The following is a 17,784-nucleotide window of genomic DNA, read 5'->3' as shown; positions in this document are numbered from 1 at the left end:
AAGATAGTTTGTCAAGCTCATGTTATATAGCTAGTCTTAACAGAGCCTGTTTGTTCATTGTGGACATAACAGGAAGACAAATGAGTGGACCCACTGTTTACCAGTACATAGTAGTGGCATATCTTCATTAACTGGTCCCAGAGTAAACAAAAAAAAACAGAGTAAAACTTTGAAGCCGGGGTTCATCCTATCTAACTGGAGTCGCTTAATTGAGGCGGCTAAAAAAACCCCAATCCTAGTTACTCTATGCTCAGCAGGGAGAGAGAGGTCTGTCCAGTAGCCATATGGGTTTGACCCCACTGCACGGTGCGATCTGCACGCTCACCCTGGGGCCTCTGTGCAGAGGAGAGAGAGAGAAACCAAGAGGCCCAGGGAGCAGGAAAGAAGGGTGACGGGGAAAGTAGAGGGAGAGGAAGGATGACAGAGAGAGAGAGGGGCTTGGAGAAAAGAGAAAGGGCGGACAGGGAGCAGAGCACAGCAAGAGAGAGGAAGGGAGGTACAGGGAGGCGAAAAACAGGACCCAGAGGGAAAGGGGAAGGGCAGGGAGGAACAGGGAGGCAGAAGAGGGCTGACAGGAACCCAAGGGCCCAAGACTCACCGCAGCTCGCGGCTCTGCAGATCTGTCCTGTCGGCCTGTGCCAGCCTCCCCTCAGCCGACACAAGATGGCCGCCGGGAGCCTCCTGCCGGGTCCACAACTCCCAGCGTGCCCCGGGGCGCCCCCTCCTGCCCTCTGACCCCGCGGGAAACATGGCCGCCTCCCCGGGGCTGCCCTCGCCCAGGGCCAGGCCCTGGAGCACGCCGGGAGGAGGAGGTCAGGGAGGGAGAGAAGGTGGGGAGAGGGGCGGGAAGGGCCAGAGGGCCGGGGAGAGCAGAGGGGAGCTGGTCAGGGAGGGGAGGGAGGAGAAGTGCTGGTGAGGAGCGGGCAAGAGACGCTGGTTAAGGACTCGTCTGCTGAGACATGGCTCAGGACCACACCAGGGCCAGCAGCACTGCTTTCTGCATCCCGTGGCGGTGCTGGGCAGAGGGACGGGTTGGCAGGTCCCGGCACGAGGTACGTGTGTGGGACGTCAGGGTGACTCTCGCCTGGTTTTTCCCAGCAAAGCCCCAGCCGGTGCCAGCCCCGAGCTGCAGCCCCGGGGCCGAGGCTGCAGGAGCCGGGCATTTCTGCAGGTGCCGCACCTTGCCGTTGGCTGCCCTGGGCTTCCCCCCCGTTGTCTGCAGCTCTGCTTTCTGCCAGCTCTGAGGGCACCGCAGAATGGCTCTCCTGCTCCCCAAAGCTGTCCTGACCCATGTCTGCAGCTCGTGTGTGGCGTCTGCATCACACAGCGGTTTGGGGGTGGCAGCTCTCTCTTGTGGCACCCTGGGAGTGGGGGCCAGGCAAACCCCATCTCTCCCTTTCGATCTTTGCCCCCCAGGGAGACCAAGCAGAGATGTACCATGTGCTGGAGAGCATCCTGCAGGGAGGCGACGGCCGGTGGCAGAGCAGCGCTGAGAGCCTCCTGACAGCAAAGGTGCCCAGTGGCCGCAGAGGAGCCCAGGGGAGCTGATTCTTTTGGAGGCCACCAGGGCAGCCTTCCTCCGCCCCTGGTTTTAGTGAGTGAGGGAGCAGTGCAGAGCCGTCTCTCAGACATGCAGGCCTCAGGAGGGCTTCCCACTGCCCCAGTGAGAGATCCTGCTCCCAGGAAGCGCCTCCCCATGGAGCAAAGGCCATATCCAGCCACCCGGTGCTGGGTACGGCTGCCCCAAGGGGTGTCTCAAGGAGGACGGGGTCATCTGTCTGATGGCTCTGACACAGAAATGGTGAGCTGAAGCCCCGTGGCCATGGCTGGCTGGGTCAAAGTCTCCGAGTTTAGTGACATTTGGTGAAGTCCTGGGCTAAGTATCGCATGACTTGAAACATTGCTGAAAAAATGGTGGAGGTTTGTCTGCGTGTTCTGGATGCTTCTGGATGCTGGACTGTGGCTAGGAGGGAATGTGCTTAGTTATTTCTCAAAGGGAGACAAAGTAAGTGCCTAAGTAAGGGTCAGCGTAACTCTTCAGAGCTTTGGCTGTTTAAATGTTGACCTGAACTTCTACAGAAACGGTAAAATGCTTGCACTTCTCTTCTAGTTCATGCGTGGGTACAGGGAAGAAGGCAGCAGACGTACACATTAGCTAAACCCCCTTTTTATTGCTGGCGGTAAAGGCGCCTCTCGGCTGGGAGCCCGAGAAGGACCCCGTGTTACAATTCTTGCTCCCTTACATGCCATCCTAAGGCGATTCACATATGCATTGTTACAGTCTAAGAAACCTATTGGCTTTGGCCATGAGATCGCCTGTTACCATTCACTTTGGAGGAGTTGTTGACGTGACCCGCTTTGCAAGCACGCTTCATTCATATTTAGTAGCTGAGTTTGCCCTCTTTCGTTGCACCTTGGCGGCTTTCACCTTGTTTCCGTCTGGTTTCTTGTAACAACAGACCCACTTGCATAAGTGAGCTCACTGCTGGTCAAGTTCTCTTGCGCGTGTCTCGGAAGCCATCTTTACAGAAGAGCTTTTTCTTTGTAGCCCAGTGCGCTGGTCAGCTTTTTCAGCAGGGCTAGTTCAGAGCCTACGCGGCAGGACACAGCTGCTGCATCAAAAGTTTGCCTTCTATCCCACAGGAGCTTGATGGTGAAAGCGCCATTTCTAGCTTTACGAAGGAGACAGAGAGGACCAAAGCTCCCTGAGCTTTGTTGGGCTGAGCTGGCCTTCGGGATAACTCGGCTCCTTCCTTTGCCACTTGCTTGGCTACTTTTTTCCAACCGTTGATGGTTTACTGCCCACTTCTCCTCAACGGCCATCCTCTTGCAAAGGTAATTACGATTTGAACTTTAGGACAGATGGTACAGTAGGTAGATACGGGATCAAAGTATAGGCTGTTCTCTACCTTGGGAAGGGTAGGATGAGCAATTACACCTTGATAGGCTGTCCAGGTATGCGCTATGGGTAGAGTTCCTATTTGCTAATTGTTGTTTCTTTAGCATGTGCTGGGGGCTCGGTCTGGAATGACAAGAAGCCCACCCTGACTGATGCGGTGGGAAGGGAGACAGCAGAGGAGCACAGCAAAGGCAGCTGTTAAAGGAGCGGCTGAAAGCCAGTGCCTCCTGCATCCAAGGTGGGAAAGTGTGGGCTGGAGAACCAGAGGGCTCTGCTGCTAAAGGCAGCCACAGGGAAGCAGCAGGTCCTCTTCCGTGAAGGTGACGCACAGTGCAGCCTTCCCAAAGGGCCTTGGTAACTGCTGTCAGTGAGAGTCCTGTGACAGGGCCAGGAGGGCCATCAGCCTGCAGCTGTGCAGCGGTTGTAACTACCGCTGAAACCGTTGTAGAGGGGGATGCTGTGCTGTGGGTTTGGCTTGGGGTTCTTTTCTTAACTATTTTGTTGGGGTGCAACTATTTCTTTGCACTCAGGTGGGGGGACTGGCGCTGATCTTCTCTTTCTGGAGCGCGTCCTGGCATCCTTTGTCACCCAGAGCTTTCCCCTCTGTTCCTGAAGAGGAGCGATGTCCCCGAGCTGCGGGGCTGTGCTCTCCGCACCCAGTTCATCAATAAATTTGTTGTGTTTCATAAGATACTGGTTTTGCACAGATACATAGTGAAGGTAAGGGTGTTTTCCATGCGAAAACACAAAAATACCCCAGTGGTTTTCAGAGCACAGCTAGGGAATACGTTTTGGTGTAACATGTATGAATGCCAACTTTTGGGTTTATATGCATAACCGTGACTTGCAGTTGTTATTCGTCAGATGTAGATGCTTAAACTCACCTTCAGAAGAAAAAGGGAAAAAAAAACAGACCAGGATTTTCTGCCTAAGTGGGATGTTTGGAATTCCTATGTGTGGACATACAGTATTGCATTTTATACCTTTGTCTGTGCAGCAGTCCTGACAAAATGTTGAAATGATCTTGGAAAGAACGAAGTGAAGCTTGAGTGAAGATGGCCTACTTGTTCAGATTTTTCTGAGTACTCCAAGCTTTTACAGTTCAGTGACTGTTACTTTTCACAATGGAAATCTAGTACTAGAAGCAAAGCTAATATGAGGTAAAAGTAAACAGGATTTTAAAAATCAGTGGAAAAATATGAGATGATGCTTTTAGAGATGCCAGGAAGGCAAAGGGATGGTTGGGACCTATTTTACAAAGGGGGTGGGGGGATGTCCTCTTCCACGTTTACTCCAGAGGCGTGTTCTGTAAGGGCAGAATTCCCTTCAAAAAGCCCATACTCAAGAATAGTGCATTTAGACTTGCCTCCTTTTAATTTGATCTGAATTTCTTATCATAGATGTTCTCACAATATCGTGGTAGAACGGTAAACTCCAGAACTAGGGTTTCTTGAGTACTCTTTCCTGCCTGTACCATTCTGTCTCAAGCCCCTTGGAGAATGTGCTATTCTGCTTATCAGGCAAAAGACAAAAAAGTACAAAACCAAAAATGGGACTCTGAACTGCTCTTAGGTGAATAGTTTTAAGGAAGAGGAGTGCTCTTCTAAGGCTGTCTCTGCAGCTCGGAACTTGCTCGAGTTCAGTGTTACAGCATGCGCTTGATGGTTTTAGTAATGCTGTGATGCGATGTCTTCAAAACAAACTCCTGCTAGCTCCAAAGGAAGTCATGCCCATAGGAAGAATATACTGAAAAATGATGCCTAAATTGTGAACTATTCCTATTTTGGGTCTGATCCCTGAGCAAAATCTCCCTGACAGAGCTTGGCTTGATATCCGGTATCTTTGGTTTTCAGACCATCGTTCTGCAAAGCTAAGGGCTTTTAGCATTTGAAACCGTAGGCAGATTACAGGGAATGGCTGCGCGTAGCACTTTAAAAGAGTTACTCATATCCAGCTGGTGTAAGTACAATATAAAACCATTCTCATGGGAAAGTCTTTGCATTTTAAGCTTGCTCAGTCCAAGTGTCTCAGGTAGTAAGGGCATCCTTATGAACGGACTAGGGTTTTTTTCTGTGTTTCTCTTGTTTTCAGAATACACCGATGACAATGCCCTGATTCCTAAGAACTCATCGGTGATTGTCAGAAGAATCCCTGTTGGAGGAGTTAAAGCTACCAGCAAAACATCTGTTAGGTAAGTATCCACGAACCATTGTATTCTTTGTTAGGGGTTTTGGTGTGTTAACTTTTTAAATTTATATTAGCTTACAGGGCTTTCAGCTTGTATCTTTCTTGTTAAAGCTGCTGTTAATTTTTGTTGTCCTGGGCTAGATTTTAATGTATCTGCCCCAAAGCAGGCTGACATTTTTAGTCCTGTTGGGACATGGGGTTCAAACTCCATCAATTACAACTTTTAAGGTGACTCTGTTGGGTTTGTTCTTGGGGCTGATTGTTCTGAGACCCATGGTCTCTACATGGATCTCCATACGGAGAAATTCCTTATTTTATGTGTTTGCTTTTATTGCTTTTATAGTACAGGCAGATACACATTGTAGTGTAATCTTAGGATTTGTTCCCATCTCAGAAGAGCCTGAGTCTCAGTGTTTGACTATTTCTTGCACTTGGGCTGGAGGGTATTCTTATGGCCCAAATCTGGGTTTTTTGCGTACTAGCTATAGAGGAAAGACCCAGGGTTGCCAGCTGGCAAACAATGCAAACAAGAAGTTTCATTCATAAAGGATTCCTAGTAGTTTCCTAAAGACAATGTCCGTTTAAGGCAAGAGAAAAAGAACAGTATCCTAAAGCCTTTTGTGCGAGTACGATGATACTGTTGTGTCTCGCACCAACAGTACAGCAGCACCCTGGTACTCATGAAGTGTCTGCAAGCAAAACCCCCTGAATTTATGTGGCTCTGCATGTCAGCTTTGGGCATGTTACTGCCGTAGTTGTTGCAGTGAAAAAAAAACAGACCAGGTGTTATAGTTGAATTTAAAATAAATCGAGTCCAACTTAGATTCAATAAATATTTATTGAGGTAGGAAGGCAAAAGCAGCGCTGGGCGGCCGGGGAGTCGCAGCTCCACCAAAGGCTCACAAATTCAAGCAAGCTGAGCAGCTCTTTTTATCTTCATGGAGGTTGGTTTCGACATCTTCGGTACGCCCCTCTGTAGCTTCTTGCTTGAGGTAGTTTAGATAAAATGTTGGTCACAGAATCAGCTTAAAACAATACATTCTGATAACATTGTGGTTAAGCTTTTTGTCAAACAGGAGTTCCCATGTTGGTGTAGCAAGATAACATTGTGGACATGTCTCTTCTGGTTAAACAGGGAGTTCTCAAGACTGCCACAATGGGTTCGTTCCTCTTGCTTAACTTGTTCGATCAGCAAATCACCTTTAGTTACTTATTACAATCCCCCCCTTCTTTTATTTATAAGTGATTTGCTCATCAAACCTAGACAATACCTCACAAGCTGCATCTAATTCAGGATTTTCGTTCGGTATGATTTTCATTTCCAGTTCTGATTGCTTCATCACCATTAGCTGCACTTTTTCTAACCTGCTTTCAAGAAAGGTTACAAATTTATTAATGACTCAGGGTCCAAAAGTCAGAGCCAATAGCAACATCATGAGGGGTCCCGCCAAAGTAGAAATTAAGGTAGTCAGCCATGGTGACTGATTAAACTAAGATTCATTTTCTAAAGTCATGGTAATCAATACCATTAATAGGATACCAGCTTTCATTTCCCCACTGTTTAGTACCTCTCTGCCTTCCTCGTCTACTCCTTTGCAGAGAGCAACGGGATATCAAGATCTTCTCGGCAGCAGCAGATAGTCTTCAGGGGAATTTTGCTGTTATCCTGTCAATAATTTCCAAGGTCTAAAGAGTTAGTTATCTCTCAAATATATTTCCACCTATGTGGTTGTTGTGCCCGTTTCCAGGCGAATCTTATAGCACACTGTCTTAAAACTCTATACCAGTCTGTTTCATGTACTTCCCAAAGTTCAGGTACTGACAGTTCCCACCCACAAAATAATTTACGAATTTCCACTGGATCCTCTGGTCCCCTGGCACGTATCAAATCATTGTGACATTTCATACAGTAGGGTTGTCTCTTAAATGAAACACAGGACCAATCTCTATTACAATTTAGACATCGGCAAACAACCCAACATAAATGTCCGGAAGTAGGGTGTTTTAAGCAGGGTATTCCCCAGAGATCTCCTATTCCGGGCGATTCGGGTATCTCCGTCTCTGTTTCGCAACAAAATGGAAAAACCTGGGGAGTTCCTGTTAGTTTGTATAATCCACCCCCCCCCGTTTGGTCCGGTATCCTTTCTTCACTCCAAGGTGCAAAATATACCTTTCGTAGAGTATTTCCTGGTGGTATTTGGAACCATCGATATAAACTATCTCTTACTTCCCTTCTGGAGTGGTTCATTTCCGGTCTCGCTTTTCCTTATCTTTATTCAAAGATCTCCTGGTTCCGATGTCACAGTCCACTTCTCTGGGAAGATAGGTCCCTTAATTCTACTAGCGTGAGTCCATCCTTTTTCTGCTGTCTGTACAGCCGTATCTGTGGTAAGTAAAACAACAAAGGGTCCTTCCCAACGGGGTGTTAGGGAGGTTTCTTTCCAGGTTTTGATTAGTACCTGGTCTCCGGGCTGGATTCGATGTATGGAAATGTCCAAGGGAGGTCTTTGTACTACCAAGCCCTTCTTTCTTAGTTCCTGTCTTCTTTTTGTAAGTTCTAAAATATATTCTGTTAAAAGTTTATCCTCGACTTTTGGGTGTTCCACTAATAACCCAAAGTCATAAGGCATTCCATACAACATTTCAAAGGGGGATATACCAGTATCTGTTCTTGGCTGAGTTCTAATGTAAAGCAAAGTCAATGGTAAACATTTAACCCAATTCATTTTTGTTTCTACCATAAGTTTGGTTAGGTGTTTCTTTATCTCCCCATTCATTCTTTCTACTTTCCCAGAACTCTGTGGGTGCCAGGGAGTATGGTATTCCCATTTTGTACCCAACAATTCAGTTGTCTCTTTAATTACTTTGGATGTGAAATGTGGACCTCGGTCTGAGTCAATTACCACAACAGTCCCATATCTTGGAATAATTTCTTCCAAAAGAATCTTAATAACTGTCTTTGCAGTAGCTCTTACCACTGGAAAGGCTTCTACAAAGTGCGTAAGGTGATCAACGAAGACCAATAAATACTGATATCTCCCCACCTTTGGCAATTCGGTAAAATCCACCTGTATTTTCTCAAAGGGTCTTTTAGCCAATTCACGACCTCCTTGAACCTTTTCCCTAAGTTGTCGTTTATTCACTTTGTGACAGGTTAAACATCCCTCTAAAATCCTTTTAGCTAGACCGTATATTCCGACACAGGCATAGTTTGTCTCAAACTGATCCACTAAAGCTTGAATTCCCCAATGAGTTTTATGGTGTAATTTATTCAGTATTCCCCGAGCTAATCCTTTTGGAAGAATTTCCCTGCCATCTGGTAGCAGCCATTTATCGCCATCTCTCTTTGCTCCAATTTGTTGTAGCTTATCCAATTCTTGGACAGTGAAAGTTTTATCTAATTTTAGCCTTTCAGGTTCCTCTCTCAAGGTCTGAACCATTAATAATGCAGCCCGTTTTGCCTCCGCGTCGGCTAGATTGTTTCCTCTTACAGTATGGGTTAGTCCCTTCTGGTGTCCTTTTGCATGGACTATGGCTATCTTTAGTGGACCTCTTAATGCCTTTAAAACTTCTAAGATTAGCTTTTCATGGACTAATCCTTTTCCCTGGGTGTTAATTAAGCCTCTCTCTTCCCAAATTTTTCCAAAAGTATGTACCACCCCAAAGGTATACTTTGAATCTGTATAAATAGTTCCAACTTTATTTTCTAAGAGCTTTAATGCCCTTAGCATAGCATATAACTCACACGCTTGTGCGGACCAGGCTTTACTTAGTGGTCCTGATTCTTTTATCTTAAAAGTATACCCATCCACAATAGCATAACCTGATTTCCGTTGTCCTTCAACCACTCGTGAGGAGCCGTCCACAAATAATTTTTCTCCTTCGTCTAATTCATCGTCTTCTAAGTCCTCCCTTATTTTAGTCTGCAAATTTATTAGTTGGAGGCAGTCATGTGTCAAATCTTCTTTAGGTTCTCCGTATAAAAATTGGGCAGGATTCTGAATAGAAGTGGTTTCCATTTCTAGTCGAGGGGAGTTAATTAAAATTCCCTCATATTTTAGCAGTCGACTATCTGTAAGCCACTTATCAGCCCGTTGTTGCAATACTCCTCGAATGTTATGGGGGGTGTATACTTTTAGTTCACCTCCCAAGGTGACTTTTCCAACTTCTTCCACTACTAATGCAGTGGCCACTATTGCTTGCAAGCAGGTGGGCCACCCGCGGCTTACAGGATCCAGTATTTTAGAATAATATCCTACAGGCTTTCTCTGCCCTGCCCATCCTTGGGTCAGAACCCCATAAACTGTCCCGTTATCTACATTGATAAAGAGTTGAAAGGGTTTACGGATATCGGGTAAACTGAGGACAGGTGCTTCTACCAGATCTCTTTTTATATTTTCCCAACGATTCTCATCTTCAGGGGACCATTTTACCAACCCGTTTTTAGTTAATTTTTCGTACAAGAATTTTACTTTACTGCTGTAATTTTCTATCCACTGTCGACAATACCCTAATAATCCCAATAACTGTCTTATCTGTCTTTTATTAGTGGGCGCTGTTAGAGACAAAATTCCTTTTACTCTTTCAGGATCTAATTTCTTGTGTCCCTTTATGAGCCAATGCCCCAAATATTTTACCTCTTCTTCAGTAAACTGTAATTTGGATTTAGAGACCTTTAATCCCTTGAGGCCTAAAAAGTTCAATAATTTGATGCTCTCATTTCTGACTTCTTCTTGAGTTCTTCCAGCGATCAATAAATCATCCACGTATTGTATTAGAATTAGTCCCTGACTTAATTCATAAGATTCCAGTAACTGTTCCAGAGCTTGTCCAAACAAGTTCGGAGACTCTGTAAATCCCTGGGGCAAAACGGTCCACCGTAATTGTTGTTTTCTATGGGTCTTGGGGTTCTCCCACTCGAAAGCAAAATAGTCCCTACATTTTCCTTCTAAGGGACAAGCCCAAAAAGCATCTTTTAAATCTATAACACTATACCATTTATAATCTGGACTTAACTGATTAAGTATAGTGTGCGGGTTAGCCACCACAGGGAACCGGGTAATGGTTCGTTCATTTACGGCTCTCAGATCTTGTACTAAACGATAGGACCCATCCGGCTTCTTTACGGGCAATATGGGAGTATTGTGGGGAGACATACAGGGTTCCAAAAGCCCTTGGGCCAAAAGTCTCTCAATTACTGGCTGCAACCCTTCTCTCCCCTCCCTAGAGATGGGATACTGTTTTATCCTAATTGGCTGGTCTGGGTCTTTTATGGAGACCGTGATCGGTTTGATATTTAATTTTCCCACCGACCCTGGGCTATACCAAGTTTCTGGATTAATCTTGGCTTCATCTTCTGCAGTTAATAAGCATAATCTTACTTTTAATTTCTCTTGCTCTACTTCCAAATTGATTCCTAATTCCACCATCAGGTCTCGTCCCAAGAGGTTATACTCAGCTTCTGGGACCAATAAAAATGTTCCCACCCCATATTTATTTGGGGCTTCTATTGTTACATTCCTTATCAGGGGCACCTTAAAGGGTTCCCCCTTTGCACCAACTACTTGGAGTTTATCCTTTGATTCAACACATCCAGATGGTAACTTTTGGACTGTTGATCTTTCGGCACCCGAGTCCACAAGGAACTCGAACACTTCGTGCTGAGGACCCAATTTCAATTTTATCAAGGGCTCGGTAACCTTAGGGGTCCCCAGCAAATAGAGCCCCTGACCCCCCTAATCTTCCTTAAAAATCTCCTCATCCTGCCTTCTTTTCCGACAATTTCTCTGTAGATGTCCCTTCTTGCGACAATAAAAACATTCTATGTCCTGCGAACTAAATCTTCTTCTTCTCGGTTCTACTGGGCCCTTCCGGGGACTTTCTCCTCTCCTGCCCTGATTTTGTCCTTCCCTTACAGCTGCCATCAGGATTCTGGCTTGTTTCTTCTGATTTTCTTCCTCCCTTCTCACATACACCTTCTGAGCTTCTCGTAATAATTCATCTAACCCCCTTCCCTGCCAGTCTTCTACTTTCTCTAACTTTCTCCTTATATCTGTCCAAGATTTAGCTACAAATTGAGTTTTCAGCAGGGCTTGACCCACTTGGCTATCGGGGTCTAACCCGGAATATAGCTGTAAACTTTTTCTCAATCTTTCCAGCCATTCAGTGGGGGTTTCATCTTTCTTTTGTTGTTCATTAAAGGCCTTATTAATATTTTGCCCTCTGGGTACAGAATCTCTAATCCCCTGAATTATTATATCCCGGAGATCAATCATGTTATTTCTATGTGCGGGGTCTTGATTGTCCCAATTGGGCCGCTGTAAGGGCCATTTTACATCTCCGGCGGGACCATGCTGATGCCTCTGATCCCAATGCCTCATGCCTGCCGTTCTGATCATTCCTCGTTCTTCGTTTGTGAACAAGATCTTTAAAATAGATTCCATCTCGTCCCAAGTATAAATGTTAGGCCCGAGGAATTGATCAAAACGTTCTGCTACCCCTAATGGGTCCTCTAACAAGTGTCCCATTTCTTTCTTAAATTCCCTCACATCCCCGGAGCTGAGGGGTACAGATACAAATCCAACTCCGGGTTGTGGTCCCCCCATAGCAGTCTCCCTTAAGGGATACAACAAGTTTTCCTCCCTCCTTTCTCTAGTTTGACTTCTAGTTATTCTTTGATTAGAAGGAGGAGCCTCTTCCCCAGGTTCTGTGGGGGCTGTTGGAGGGAGATCTTGCTCAGGACCTTGCGGAGGGGGGACATAGGGTGGGGGAGACGCTGGAGGTTCGTCTACATCCCACCTTTTCTTTCTATCATTTTTCTTTTCTTTTAATGGAAACAAATTAGCGGCCTGAGCCGTGCCCAGGATCCATAAAAAGGCGTATTCACTCTCCTCCTTATTAAATGGTCGCTTGTTGTTAACATATATGTTTAATTGTTGGCATATCCAATCCTCTAAGGATCCATGAATTGGCCAATATAAATCTTTTCTTATCTGTTTTCTTCCCCATACCTCCATACAATAATAGACCAATTTCTCCTTGGATTTCCCTTTTCGAGAAGGGGAACTATCCCAATATCTAATCATTAGGCCTAACGGGCTATCTTGGGGTATATCGGGGAGCCCACCCCCACCCCGTATCTCCTGCATGGAACCAGAAGTCCTACTTTTCTTCTGTCCCATCTTCCAAAAGTGCCTTCTTTCACTCAAAATTCACTCACTTCCCTCCGTTCGTGGCCCACGCCCTTGTGGGCAATGGGAACCGCACTATTAGGAGGTCCACACTCACTTCGTCCGGTGGGCTACTAAGCCCAGTGGACGTCTCAGTCACTCGCACCCGGGTACCCAATCCCCGACCGAACGGAACCGCAATATACTTACTCACTCCCGAGTCTTCGTCCGGATCTTCGTGCACAAAAATTACGGGGAACTGCAGTATCTCCTTTCTCTTTTCTTTTTGCTTTCCTATCTCAGTTCGGAAAATCCAGGTGAGCTAAGTCGGAATCTCCTCTGGGACCATCCGAAGATGGGGTGCCCTCCCAGAGTTGAATTCCGAGTCGGCTGTCTGGATCCGAGTCACGGCACCAAATTTGTTATAGTTGAATTTAAAATAAATCGAGTCCAACTTAGATTCAATAAATATTTATTGAGGTAGGAAGGCAAAAGCAGCGCTGGGCGGCCGGGGAGTCGCAGCTCCACCAAAGGCTCGCAAATTCAAGCAAGCTGAGCAGCTCTTTTTATCTTCACGGAGGTCGGGTTTCGACATCTTCGGTACGCCCCTCCGTAGCTTCTTGCTTGAGGTAGTTTAGATAAAATGTTGGTCACAGAATCAGCTTAAAACAATACATTCTGATAACATTGTGGTTAAGCTTTTTGTCAAACAAGAGTTCCCATTTTGGTGTAGCAAGATAACATTGTGGACATGTCTCTTCTGGTAAAAAAGGGAGTTCTCAAGACTGCCACAATGGGTTCGTTCCTCTTGCTTAACTTGTTCGATCAGCAAATCACCTTTAGTTACTTATTACACCAGGATTTTCTGCCTAAGTGGGATGTTTGGAATTCCTATGTGTGGACATACAGTATTGCATTTTATACCTTTGTCTGTGCAGCAGTCCTGACAAAATGTTGAAATGATCTTGGAAAGAACAAAGTGAAGGTTGAGTGAAGATGGCCTCCTTGTTCAGATTTTTCTGAGTACTCCAAGCTTTTACAGTTCAGTGACTGTTACTTTTCACAATGGAAATCTAGTACTAGAAGCAAAGCTAATATGAGGTAAAAGTAAACAGGATTTTAAAAATCAGTGGAAAAATATGAGATGATGCTTTTAGAGATGCCAGGAAGGCAAAGGGATGGTTGGGACCTATTTTACAAAGGGGGTGGGGGGATGTCCTCTTCCACGTTTACTCCAGAGGCGTGTTCTGTAAGGGCAGAATTCCCTTCAAAAAGCCCATACTCAAGAATAGTGCATTTAGACTTGCCTCCTTTTAATTTGATCTGAATTTCTTATCATAGATGTTCTCACAATATCGTGGTAGAACGGTAAACTCCAGAACTAGGGTTTCTTGAGTACTCTTTCCTGCCTGTACCATTCTGTCTCAAGCCCCTTGGAGAATGTGCTATTCTGCTTATCAGGCAAAAGACAAAAAAGTACAAAACCAAAAATGGGACTCTGAACTGCTCTTAGGTGAATAGTTTTAAGGAAGAAGAGGGCTCTTCAAAGACTGTCTCTGCAGCTCGGAACTTGCTCGAGTTCAGTGTTACAGCATGCGCTTGATGGTTTTAGTAATGCTGTGATGCGATGTCTTCAAAACAAACTCCTGCTAACTCCAAAGGAAGTCATGCCCATAGGAAGAATATACTGAAAAATGATGTCTAAATTGTGAACTATTCCTATTTTGGGTCTGATCCCTGAGCAAAATCTCCCTGACAGAGCTTGGCTTGATATCCGGTATCTTTGGTTTTCAGGCCATCGTTCTGCAAAGCTAAGGGCTTTTAGCATTTGAAACCGTAGGCAGATTACAGGGAATGGCTGCTGGTAGCACTTTAAAAGAGTTACTCATATCCAGCTGGTGTAAGTACAATATAAAACCATTCTCATGGGAAAGTCTTTGCATTTTAAGCTTGCTCAGTCCAAGTGTCTCAGGTAGTAAGGGCAGGTTTTTTTGGGTCGTATGTAAAAGGTCAGAAGGCTTTCCTCCGTTTCAAAAGACTGACATGGTGTAAGCCAAGGCAAAGCACGGGTAGCTTCAGGCACACACTGTTTTCTAAAGGCTTTTAGAGGCTGTCTTCGTATGTAGTTTTGTTTGAGTCTCTCTGCTCTGCAAGAAGGGAATTGAAAGAATTAATGTCCCTTCACGTTTAATTCAAAGGAGATGATTAGCTTCAGAGGGGAGATACCACTTTAGTTTGAGCCAATTGTGCCTACTTGTGAAAGCAAGCTCAAAAAAGGCCAAAAGTTCTGTGATGCAAATTCTAGCACTGCCAGTTTTGGCTCCATTCAAATGTAAAGCACTGAGAGGCCGAGAAGTGTGGTTGTTGGTGGAAGAAGCTCCAAGAAATAGACAGAGACGGCAGGGTCTCTTCTGCGTTCCCTCAGTCTTGAGCACTGGTGGCATTAGGTGAATTGTTTGAGTTAACAGCTCTGGAAGCAATGGCGTTTTCATGCTTTAGCTCGGTGCCTGTTTTGTTGCAGGGCAAGCTAGACAGACTTTCTATCTGTCAGGGGATTCTCTGAAGTGCTGTGTAATTACGTATTAATACTTAATCCTTAATCCTTATGAACGGACTAGGGTTTTTTTCTGTGTTTCTCTTGTTTTCAGAATACACCGATGACAATGCCCTGATTCCTAAGAACTCATCGGTGATTGTCAGAAGAATCCCTGTTGGAGGAGTTAAAGCTACCAGCAAAACATCTGTTAGGTAAGTATCCACGAACCATTGTATTCTTTGTTAGGGGTTTTGGTGTGTTCACTTTTTAAATTTATATTAGCTTACAGGGCTTTCAGCTTGTATCTTTCTTGTTAAAGCTGCTGTTAATTTTTGTTGTCCTGGGCTAGATTTTAATGTATCTGCCCCAAAGCAGGCTGACATTTTTAGTCCTGTTGGGACATGGGGTTCAAACTCCATCAATTACAACTTTTAAGGTGACTCTGTTGGGTTTGTTCTTGGGGCTGATTGTTCTGAGACCCATGGTCTCTACATGGATCTCCATATGGAGAAATTCCTTATTTTATGTGTTTGCTTTTACACATTGTAGTGTAATCTTAGGATTTGTTCCCATCTCAGAAGAGCCTGAGTCTCAGTGTTTGACTATTTCTTGCACTTGGGCTGGAGGGTATTCTTACGGCCCAAATCTGGGTTTTTTGCGTACTAGCTATAGAGGAAAGACCCAGGGTTGCCAGCTGGCGAGCAATGCAAACAAGAAGTTTCATTCATAAAGGATTCCTAGTAGTTTCCTAAAGACAATGTCCGTTTAAGGCAAGAGAAAAAGAACAGTATCCTAAAGCCTTTTGTGCGAGTACGATGATACTGTTGTGTCTCGCACCAACAGTACAGCAGCATCCTGGTACTCGTGAAGCGTCTGCAAGCAAAACCCCCTGAATTTATGTGGCTCTGCATGTCAGCTTTGGGCATGTTACTGCCGTAGTTGTTGCAGTGCTTTCAGGTACTCCCTAGTAATTCTGGAGGCCACAGAGTTGTGCTTCTAAACACTGGGGGTTAATTAAAATATGTATGCTTAGTGCTGCGTTGTCCGTGCATCCTCCATTTCCTCCGGCACCCTCTCCTGGTATTGTAATGCTGCCCCACAATGAGAGGATAGATGCTGCTAGCTTCAAAGATCAGGTAAATACCTGTACGTGGGGATAAGGGAAGAACGGCACTGCTGTTCTAGCATTGGCAATTCACCAGGCAGATGAGCTTTCTGCTCCTCCCGCTGGAAACATTGCAGAAGCCACTGGCAGAGCGGCTAAAGTTTGGGAATGATGAACGTATGCTGTACTGGTGGAGAGGCCTTCAAAAATGTGTTACTCACCTTGTAGTATGTTCTTCGAGGTAAATGGATGAAGAAACCATTGGGTGGTCATTGACAGTGTTTCCTTGTACTTGCTCCCCTTCGGGAGCTGTGTGGCTGTAATTGTGAGCCTGGTGGTGGTCTAGCAGTGGCAGGAAGCACGAGCCTTTCTCTTTGTACGTGAATTCCACAGCAGCCTTTGAATTGCCTCTGCAATACGGATCAATGAGTATGTGGAATCTCAGCAAGTTTTCAAATGTAATAAATAGTTCCTAAAATATTGTAGCATTTTCAGGATCATCTTAAAACAAATTCTGGCAATCAAGGCCGCTATTTTCTTTTGTCACGGGACTCCTCAGTTGAACAAAATTCTAGAAACTGCTGTCAGGTGACATTTCTAGTACTATTTTGAATCCACATAGCATATGTAACACGTTTAGTGGCTAAATATGGTAGCCGTCTGAGCACAGTGCTTGGGCTTCCACAAAGAAACGCTCTTCTAAAGACTCTGCTGCTGACGTTTTTGTTATGTCTTTGTCGGATGACTGATTTTTGGTTCGCTTAAGTAAAGGTGCGCTTTGAAGCGTCTAGACTATCACTGTTCTTGCTTAGAAATTAAAGTACTGTGTATGGCCCTATTTGTGATACTAGGGATATACAGACTGGCTAACGTTACCTTCCTGTTTTGATGGTTGATTATTTAAGAACACAAAATATAGTACAGACATGATGGTTTTGATACTTAGGTAGCAGAGACAAAATACCTGAGGACTTCCTCTTGTGCTGTTGTCTTCTGTATCTGTAAGTCTTGGAGTAATTTGTGACAAAGGTGAAATGTGATTTGGGTTTTTTATTCTTTGCACTGAGTGTACGAGAGAGAACAGTTTATGTATACGAATAAATTTCCACATTCAGTAGACTATCCGAACATAATGTTTTGACAATCCGTTCTTATAATCTGTTTTTGCTGCTTTTTGCTGGGTACAAGTGCTTTATTTTAAATTCTGATCACCTTTCTTTCTTCTTCTAGAAGTCAAACTGAGCCAGTGAGTGAAACATCAAAAGCGGTATGTAAAATCACAGTCTCACCCTTTTTTCTTTTTTTACGTTTGGAAAAAGAGCAGCGTTTTTCTTCGGGTTTGAAAACACTGTCATTCGGCTGCTAAAATATAATTAACACAAGGAAATACTTGACTGGTGATGGTCTAGATCTTGATTTGCCACTTGGGTTGAATGCTATGCGTAACTACACATTTCAAAATAGTCCTTACAGTATAAAAATCACTATTTGGTGGTTTTTATTTTTCATCTTTATTTTAAGTACTTCACTGCTACGGTGTGAGGCATTCCACTGACCCTGGACCACTGGATCTGATGCCTTGATAAGCTGTTAGGATCAGCTAAATCTAGAAACAGATGAACTCTGGCTCTGTGTTCTGTGAAGAATGCAGCCTCTGATCCTCATGGAATAGTATCCAATCAACTTAAAATTGTAAATTTTTTGTATGTAGGTCTAAAAACACTACGTCTTAATCTGACACCTGTAATTCTGTCACCGAGTGGTTCGAATTCCTTTTTGGCCATGAATGCATGAATGCCTGGCATTGTGAGTTTGAGTTAGTTTACTGGCCCAGTGACCCAAGGAGTTAATTTTATGCATTTATGTAAACCATGTTTATAGTATTTCA

General features: G+C 44.7%; 1 pseudogene; it reads left to right on the top strand.

The window, feature by feature from the left end:
- Positions 1 to 17,784, top strand: part of LOC141736956 (endoplasmic reticulum chaperone BiP pseudogene) — a 134,311-nt pseudogene that overhangs the window by 77,638 nt on the left and 38,889 nt on the right.

This window comes from Larus michahellis, unplaced genomic scaffold, assembly GCF_964199755.1.
Source record: "Larus michahellis unplaced genomic scaffold, bLarMic1.1 SCAFFOLD_78, whole genome shotgun sequence".
In the NCBI taxonomy this organism is placed as follows: domain Eukaryota; kingdom Metazoa; phylum Chordata; class Aves; order Charadriiformes; family Laridae; genus Larus; species Larus michahellis.
This window is presented reverse-complemented; position numbering and strand designations above follow the sequence as displayed.